The following is a 9,448-nucleotide window of genomic DNA, read 5'->3' as shown; positions in this document are numbered from 1 at the left end:
CGTCCATCTCCCCCATGATCACCAACATAATTAACTCCTCCCTCACTACTGGTACTGTACCCCCCACTCTCAAGCTGGCTGCCATCACTCCCATCCTGAAAAAACCTGGTGCTGACCCAACTGACCTTAACCATTACCGGCCCATCTCCAATCTCCCTTTCATCTCCAAAACACTTGAAAGGGTGGTTGCCGCACAACTACAGTCCCACCTCGACACTAACAATCTCCACGAACCGTTCCAATCTGGCTTCCGTCCAAAACACAGCACTGAAACAGCCCTAGTCAAAATCACCAACGACCTCCTCCTTGCAGCCGACTCTGGATTACTCACCATTCTCATCCTCCTCGATCTCAGCGCAGCATTCGACACCATCTCCCACCCTCTGCTCCTGGACCGCCTAGCTGGTATTGGGATCACTGGTGCTGCACTCTCCTGGTTTACATCCTACCTCACCGGCCGTCAACAATTTGTTCAACTAAGCAACCACAAGTCTGGGTGTTCAGGTGTCTCACTGGGTGTCCCCCAGGGGTCAGTCTTGGGTCCACTCCTCTTCACCACTTACCTCCTCCCGCTGGGCACACTCCTCCGTCACCATGGGGTCCATTTTCACTGCTACGCTGACGACACACAGGTCTACATCTCCACCAAACCCACCGCTGCCATCCCCCCCACTTCCCTCATCACGTGCCTGGAAGAGATCCGGAGCTGGTTGAGCAGGAACTTCCTGAAACTCAATGGAAACAAGACCGAGGCCCTGCTCATCGGATCCAAATCCACCCTCACTAAATCACAACACACCCCAGCTCCACTCATAATTATCGATGGATTCCCAGTACCCTTCTCCTCCAAAGTCAAGAGCCTCGGCGTCATCCTGGACAACACCCTCTCATTCGCACCCCATATTCACAACATCACCCGGACTGCATTCTTCCACCTCCGCAACATCGCCAGACTCCGCCCATCACTGACCCAATCCAGCACTGAAATCCTAGTTCACTCATTTGTCACATCACGCATAGACTACTGCAACGCCCTCCTCACCGGACTCCCCACCAAACTCATCAACAGACTGCAGATCATTCAGAACTCAGCCGCCCGGATCATCACCCGCACCAAATCATCTGACCACATCACCCCTGTCCTCATTCAACTTCACTGGCTCCCAGTACACTACCGCATCCAATACAAAACCCTACTCCTCACCTACAAAGCTCTCCACAACCTAGCCCCCAGTTATCTCTGCGACCTCCTCCAAGAATACACTCCCTCCCGCTCCCTCCGCTCAACCTCTGCTGGACTACTATGTATCCCCACATCACGACTCACTTCAATGGGTGCCCGGTCATTCAGCTGTTCAGCACCCAGGCTCTGGAACTCCCTCCCCCCACACATAAAACAGTCAGACACCATTACAACCTTCAAGTCACAACTCAAAACTCACCTGTTCAAACTCGCACACAACGTCTAACTGATCACTGTTTTGATTGTTTTTTTTGTTTTGTTTTGTCTTGTTTTTGTTTTATTTATTTATTATTGCTTATGTTTATTTATTTATTTATTTATTTATTTATTTTTTCCACAATGTCTTGTTTTTTTTTTAAAAATATGTATGATGACTATATGCTCTGTAAGGTGACCTTGGGTGTTTTGAAAGGCGCCTCTAAATTAAATGTATTATTATTATTATTATTACAGACTTGGCATTAAACACCACTGAAAGTGTTATCTTTTACTACAGTAATAATAATAATAATAATTGTATTTAAAGGGCGCCTTTCAAGACACTCAAGGTCACCTTACAGAGCATAAAGTTATAAGACAGAGGTTAAACATGAAGAATTAATAACACTCAAAAGACGCCTAAAGTGAAGGGGGGGACCTCACTAACCACCACCAATATGTAGCACCCACTTGGGTGATGCACGGCGACCAATCGACGCCAGAACGCTCACTACACACCAGCTTGAGATGGAGAGTTAGGGATGAGGTGGAGAGTGAGGGAAAAGAACATTTAAACTATCGACAAATTCCCAGTAACAATCCGTCCAAGAAACATAGAAGACAGTGTGGGGAGACGGGACGGAGAGACTGTCAGGCGCTTGTTCACGAAGAATCATGCGGCCCGCATTATATAAGAAAGTTTCAAAGCTAAGACAAGAGGGAACGAGGGGGAAAAAAAATTGTCAATACCCCAAACTATGCTCCTATAAGGGGGGCACAGTGTAGGGATTAGCAAAAAAAAACACCTCAACACATAAGCATCACATCAAAAACATCACAAACGCATATGGGAGGGGGGAAGGGGCAGGGGAGGGGGGAGGGAGTCCAGTAGGCGGTGAGTCCAGGGGGGGTGTGTGTGTACTCAGTATATCTGTAAAGAGTCACATTTATACTTACATTTTATATTAATCTAATTAGATAAATTAATTTGATTTGAAGGTTTATTTTGGTTATTGGTTATTGGGTTTATTTAATCAGAGTCATACAGAAGAAATTGTGTAGATTATTTATTGATTGAGTAGCTTATTTTGATAACAATGCTAAGAATATCTGATGTGGTGTAAAATAAGAGATGACAATGGCAGCCAACATAACCAGCGTTAAATCTCCTCTCTTGCCTGTTTTCATATTTCCCTGTACACACAGGAGACTATAGATCTACCTACACAACAATATATTATCCGTACAATACCAAGAATCAACAGATTTTCACGAGTATATGATTACAATCATGAATATAATTTGAATTAAGCTCACATTCACAAACAAATATATTCTAAATGAATACTCTGAGCAAGCATGACAATACTGCAAGCCATTACATCATGTCTTCAGGCCAAAATCTTGTTCTTCCCAGACCTACACCCTAGCCATCCAACACGCATATCTGAGAATCAGGCTTCTCTTTAGCAATGACAAAAAGTTACGAGAGAAATACACATTCACTTTTTGTTATCTCATAAGCGGCGTGGTGCCGGCTCCTTTTGACCTTTTGACCCCAGACTTCAAAACCGTGGCCACAGGGCAGCTGTGTCTACACACCTTAAGCCACAAATGTACACCTCCATCCCACAAAAAATGGGGACTAGAAACTATCCTCTGTCTTATGTACATTTACTGTACTGTTGGAGGTCACGCCCCTTTTCCGGCCTTTTCGAGATAGCTAGTGATGCTAAAATGCACACATTTCCCGGGGCCCCGAGAATGACATATTCGAGATTTGGAGTTCTAGCCCTTAGAGAAAAAAAGTTTTCCCAAATGGACTGTCATTTGGACAAAGCCCCTCAGAAGTGTTGCCTGCAAGACCTAATGGTTCAGAATGTGGTGGAAAAACAGTTTTTTAGATAGGATGGTCCTACCGCCCTGAAATTTGAATACCTTATTCTAGGGCCTAACTGGGACCCCCGCACCGAAACTTGGCCCGGTCGGACCCCGAGGGCAGGAAGGGGGGGCCTGGACTTTCATAATCTTCGCTCTGTGAATGTAAAGGATGTTTGATCGGATGTTATGACGAAGAATCATAATGTGAATGGGAATATTCTATAAATGTCTTGATATCATCTTTCGTCTCAACACTTCTGCTGCAGCCGCTTAAAGTCTCACTCCAAGAACCTTAAAATATGAATCAATCCATTAGAAGTATGAAAATATCTTCCCGGTGGCGTAACGGGGCAAACAAGGTGTCCTTTGACATCTACTTTTCGAGGCGATTGCAACAGTGCCACACATTATCATATTTGAATATGTTTCGGGGTAGTAATTAGCTGTCGATTTTGGAGGCCTTTATCAATAATGACCAGCTATAGATTTGCTTCCCGATGGAGATTTTTGACAAATTGCATGTTATTTAGCATCTACACGTTAAGCTGAGTCCAATGAGATCAAGCTCGCCCTCTTGCTACACCGAGATCATGTCCTAGACCTAGGTGTACCAGGTAAAATACATGTTACCATTTGCTAGAGTGTTGTGCTTGCTGTCATTGGACTCAATGTGTAGATGCTAAATAACATGTCATTTGTCACAAATTTCTATCGGGAAGCAAATCAATAGCTGCTCATTATTGATTAAGGCCTCCAATTTCGACAGCTAATTACTACCATTAAACATGTTCGAATATGCTCATGTGTGGCACCGTTGCAATCGCCTGGAAGCGTAGATGTTGAAGGACACCTTGTTCGCCCTCTTACGCCACCGGGGAGATATTTACATGCTTCTGATTGACTAATGAATAGATTCAGCTATTCCCCCAGAAGTCTGGGGTCAAAAGGAGCCGGCACCACTTTTGAGACAAAAGTTAATGTGTATTTCTCTCATAACTTTTTGTCATTATTAAAGAGAGGCCTGATTCTCAGATATGCAGGTTGGATGGCTACGGTGTAGGTCTGGGAAGAACTTCAGGCCAAATCTTGCATACGAGCCGCTGGGTGCAGGTGCAACGAGATGGAGCACTTGCTGAGTCATTTCCTGTAGGGCTGGAGCCACAGGTTGAAGCGTATGCGTCCTTTGAGACCCCCTTTGATATATAAGAGACCTTTAGGTACAGCTTACTTAAATGTGGTCGACCCAGTCACCTATTGCATCACTTCCTTTAGGGCTTCGGCCTTAATTGATCATTGCAGTATAATTGAATGCCCTCTTTCATATATATGATACCTCCACCACTGGGACGTGGCAACAATTCTCCAAATCCATATGGGGAGGGGAGGGGGGGGTTAAGCTTGTGGACAGTAGGGTTGTACACTAGGCAAGGCAAGGCAACTTTATTTATATAGCACTTTTCATACACAAGGCAGACTCAAAGTGCTTCACATATAAACATTGTTATACAATAAAATAAAATAATAGATAAGTAAAAGAAAACATATGCAAAGAAATTAGTAAAATAGAAAGTTAAAAAGGCTTTTTAGTAAGTAAAATTGAAAGTGCAATGTATTTAAGAAAGTGAGAAAATTAAATTGAAAGTTATTTAAGATCAGATCAACAGTCTCTCTGGAACCCAAGTCGGGACTACAACCCGACCTAAAGGACAATATTCTAGGACTCTAACCCAGCTTCTAGGACTCTAGCCCAGCAACCTTTCTCTCTGGTATCAGATCATGTATTTTTCTGGTAAAAATAGAAAATAAAGGGAAAGTTAAAAAGGCATTTTAGTAAAATAAAGTTAAAGTATTTAAGATTTAGCAGAAAGCTAAAGCAAACATAAAAGTCTTCAATCTTGTTTTGAAGGTGCTCAGAGTTGGGGCAAGTCTTAAATCCTCAGGGAGTTTATTCCAGCTATTTGTTGCATAGTAACTAAATCCTGCTTTCCCATGTTTCGTGTATACTCTGGGGATAATTAACAGATTGGTCTCAGAAGATCTTAGTGTTCTAGAAGGCTTATGTAGTGGAAGCATATCAGTTAAATATTTTGGGCCTAAACCATGTAGGGATTTATAGGTTAGCAACATGATTTTAAAATCAATTCTCTGACTTACAGGAAGCCAATGTAACGATTTAAGAATTGGTGTAATATGTTCAAATTTTTTGGTCTTTGTTAAAACTCTAGCAGCAGCATTCTGAACAAGCTGAAGCTTCCTTAGAGTTTGTTTTGGGAGACCTGTAAGGAGACCATTGCAGTAATCAAGCTTACTAGTGATAAAGGCATGTACAAGTTTTTGGAAGTCTTCTGTGGACATGAGCCCTCTAAGTCTTGCTACATTTTTAAGGTGATAATATGCAGATTTTGTAACTGATTTGATGTGACTTTCGAAATGTAAATCAGAATCCATGATAACCCCTAGGTTTCTGGCTTTGATTGAGGTTTTCAGGGACAGAGAGTGAAGGTGTTGGGTTACTTTAAGCCTTTCCGTTTCAGCACCAAATACAATTATCTCTGTTTTATCCTCATTTAGCTGAAGGAAATTTCGGCACATCCAGTCTTTCACTTGCTCAATGCACTGGCACAGCAGATCTATGGGCCGATAGTCATTTGGTGATAGCGATACATAGATTTGCGTGTCATCAGCATAGCAATGATGGTCAATATTGTTATTATGCATGATTTGCCCTAGTGGGAGCATGTAGATGTTGAATAAAGAGTGTCCTAAGATCGAACCTTGTGGGACTCCACACATCACGTTGGTTGATTCTGATACAAAGTCGCCGATGGAAACAAAGTAGTTCCTATTTTGTAGGTAGGATCTGAACCAATTTAAGACTGTGCCTGTAAGCCCCACCCAGTTTTCTAACCTGTCCAAAAGTATTGTATGGTCTACAGCAGGGGTGTCAAACTCAAATATACAGTGGGCCAAAATTAAAAAATTTGACAAAGTCGCGGGCCAACATTGATATTTATTGAAAAAATTTACCTAAACAAGTTTGAACAATATGGAACTATATGGAACATGGATATAACTTAATATTGCTTAATATTGCACACATGCAAAATCGAATTTCAAATGAAAAACCACATCAATGGCATTCATTTCTTCAATAAAATTTTCATAAAAATCGTATGCCTTTCTTTATATGCAGCCTAATTTAAATGTACATTTAACAGTCATATTCCACAGGCTAATAATACATTTCAAATAAAATAAAATAACAATAAACCGATTGACTCAAGCCCATACCTTGGACTAGAAAAAAAAGTGCATAAAGACAACTTTAATTAATTGTAGCTCAGTTTGCTACACAGTACACACTGATCTGAACATCTACTCTGTGTTCAAACCAGATACCTGGCATCTCTTCTTAGACGCAAGTGCATCGATATCTGGGCTCAGGCTCTGAGAAGAGGAAATCCTCAAGATCGCGCAAAGGTGTTCGTCTGTCAGACGACTCCTGTGACACGTTTTGGTCATCTTCATGGAGGAGAACAGTTGCTCACACAGATAAGTGCTGCCGAACATGGAGAGCATCGGAGCAGCTTGGATGCGGAGCTGAGGCATTGTGTCTGGGATGAATTGTGGAAACTGTGCAGGACCCACAGCATCATATTTCGACTTCAGCGTGGCACTACACTGGAGTTCAATCAGCTCCATTTGGAGGTTGGTAGGGACGTTTTCCACGTCAACTGTAAATGGATTGCTGAGCAGTTCAAACCTACATTTCTGGACATCAAAGTCGGCAAATCGACGGGTAAACTCGGCGCGCAGTGCGCCGAGCTTTTGAGCAAACTGTGCACATGGGAACACGGCGGCAGAGATCTGCGTTGTAATTGTTTGGCAGCAGGGGAAATGGCCCAGGTTTCCTTGCAGCATCTGATTCTCCCACAGGCACAATTTTGTTTTAAAAGCCCTCACTGCAGCGTACATGTCTGTGATGATACGCTCCCGCCCCTGAAGCTGCCGGTTCAGCGCATCGAGATGGCTCGTGATGTCACACAGAAAAGTCAGCTCACACAGAAACTGTTGCTCCCGGATTCCTCATGGAGCTCGAAACATCTGTTCAGTACTTTTCCTCGGCTTAACCATCTCACCTCTGTGTGATAAGGCACGTCTGCGTGTTCCGAGCCACACTCCTCCAAAAGAGACTTGAACTGGCGGTGATTTAGACCTTTGGCTCTTATAAAGTTAACTACTCGTGTTATTGTGGTCACAACATGTTCCATCTTTAGGGCTTTGCCACACAGTGCTTCTTGATGTATAATGCAGTGATAAACAGTAAGCTCACCCACACAGTTCTCCTCCCGCGTCTTCTCCCGTACCCTGCCCACCAGTCCACTCTTTTGACCGCACATCGCTGGCGCACCGTCTGTCGTTAATCCCGCGAGTTTATCCCAAGTCAGCTTCATTTCAGCGACACATTTGGAAACCTCTTCAAATATGTCCTTTCCCGTGGTTGTGCCATGCATTGCTTTAAATCCCAAAAGTTCCTCCGTAACACACAGATTTGAGTCCACTCCACGGATGAAGACTGCTGGGCAGTGTCAGACGTGTCGCTGCTCTCATCCACAGCCAGGGAGAATGCAACGAAATCTTTTCCCTTTTCCATCAGCTGTTCATACAGATTGGTGGCGAGATCACATGTGCGATCAGCTACTGTGTTTCTGCTCAGGCTCACATTTGAAAATGCTTGCCTTTTCTCTGGGCACACGATGTCACAAACTTTCATCATGCACTTTTTCACGAACTCACCCTCATTGAAGGGCCGGCCTGATTTTGCGATCTCTGCTGCCACAATAAAACTCGCCTTTACAGCAGCCTCACTTTGTGCTATCACTTTTTTGAACATAGTCTGTTGTGAAACCAAACTTCTTTTCATCTCCTCTACTTTCTGGTGCCTTTGAGTCATGTCCATGTCCTTGAACTTTTCGTGGTGTTTCGTTTCATAGTGTCTTCTAATGTTGTACTCTTTGGTTATAGCCACGTTGGCTCCACATACAAGACATGTAGGTATGTCTTTTACGTGTGTAAACAGGTATTCTGTCTCCCACTTCTCCAGAAAGCTCCTGTTTTTTGCCTTTCTTTTCGCCATTTTTGGGATGAGTAGCACAGTGCCAGTAGCAGTCACTTTCAACAGAGGGCACGCCAGGTAGGTGTTTCGCGCCAAAGCACGAGCAGAGCATTCTGGGATTTGTAGTATTAGCAGCACATGCGCTGTATAATACCGGCGGGCGAGAAAAAAAAAAAATAAAAATACCGGCGGGCCAGCTCTAGTAGTCATTGGGTATTGCCTCGCGGGCCAAATATAATTACACTGCGGGCCATATTTGGCCCGCGGGCCACAGTTTGACACCCCTGGTCTACAGTGTCGAATGCAGCACTGAGGTCTAGTAGCATTAGTATTGAGGTTTTGCCCGAGTCTGTGTTAAGACGGATGTCGTTTACAACTTTAATGAGGGCGGTCTCAGTGCTGTGCAGGGGTCGAAATCCTGATTGGAAGGTGTCATAACAACCAGTTGATGCCAGGAAGTGATTAAGTTGCCGGAGGACAACTTTCTCAATGATTTTACTTATGAAGGGCAGATTTGATATTGGTCTGTAGTTGTTAATAATAGAGGTATCTAGGCTCCGCTTTTTTAAAAGGGGTTTAATAACTGCAGTTTTCAGGGCTTTTGGGAAGTTGCCTGACTGGAGAGAGTTGTTAACTATCTGCAATATGTCTATTGCTAGGCAGTCAAAAACATTCTTAAAGAGGTTGGTAGGTAAAGAATCAAGGCAACAGGTGGATGGCTTTAGTTGTGTAACAGTTTCCACAAGAGTTTTAGAGTCAATAACATTAAAGCATGCCATCCCTGCCACGTTACTTTTGCCTGAACAGGGTGGTAGTCCAACATTTTTGTTTGAAGTGGAGATATTGATGGCGCGTCTGATGCCTTCAATTTTATCAGTATAAAAAGCTGCAAACTCATTGCATTTCTGCGTGGAATGGAGATCAGGTGGAATTTGTGTTGGGGGGTTGGTCAGTCTGTCAACAGTTGCAAATAGGGTTTTTGCATTATTATTATTGGATTTAATGATATT

The 9,448-nt window shown here is 43.3% G+C and overlaps 1 pseudogene; it reads right to left on the bottom strand.

Annotated features, from left to right (window-relative positions):
• Window positions 1-6,697: 6,697 nt before the first annotated feature.
• Window positions 6,698-8,963, bottom strand: LOC130393012 (general transcription factor II-I repeat domain-containing protein 2-like; annotated as a pseudogene).
• Window positions 8,964-9,448: the final 485 nt, after the last annotated feature.

Source organism: Gadus chalcogrammus, chromosome 12, assembly GCF_026213295.1.
Source record: "Gadus chalcogrammus isolate NIFS_2021 chromosome 12, NIFS_Gcha_1.0, whole genome shotgun sequence".
NCBI classification, from domain to species: Eukaryota; Metazoa; Chordata; class Actinopteri; order Gadiformes; family Gadidae; genus Gadus; species Gadus chalcogrammus.
The sequence above is the reverse complement of the archived record's forward strand: the minus strand, read 5'-3'. Positions and strand labels throughout refer to the sequence as shown.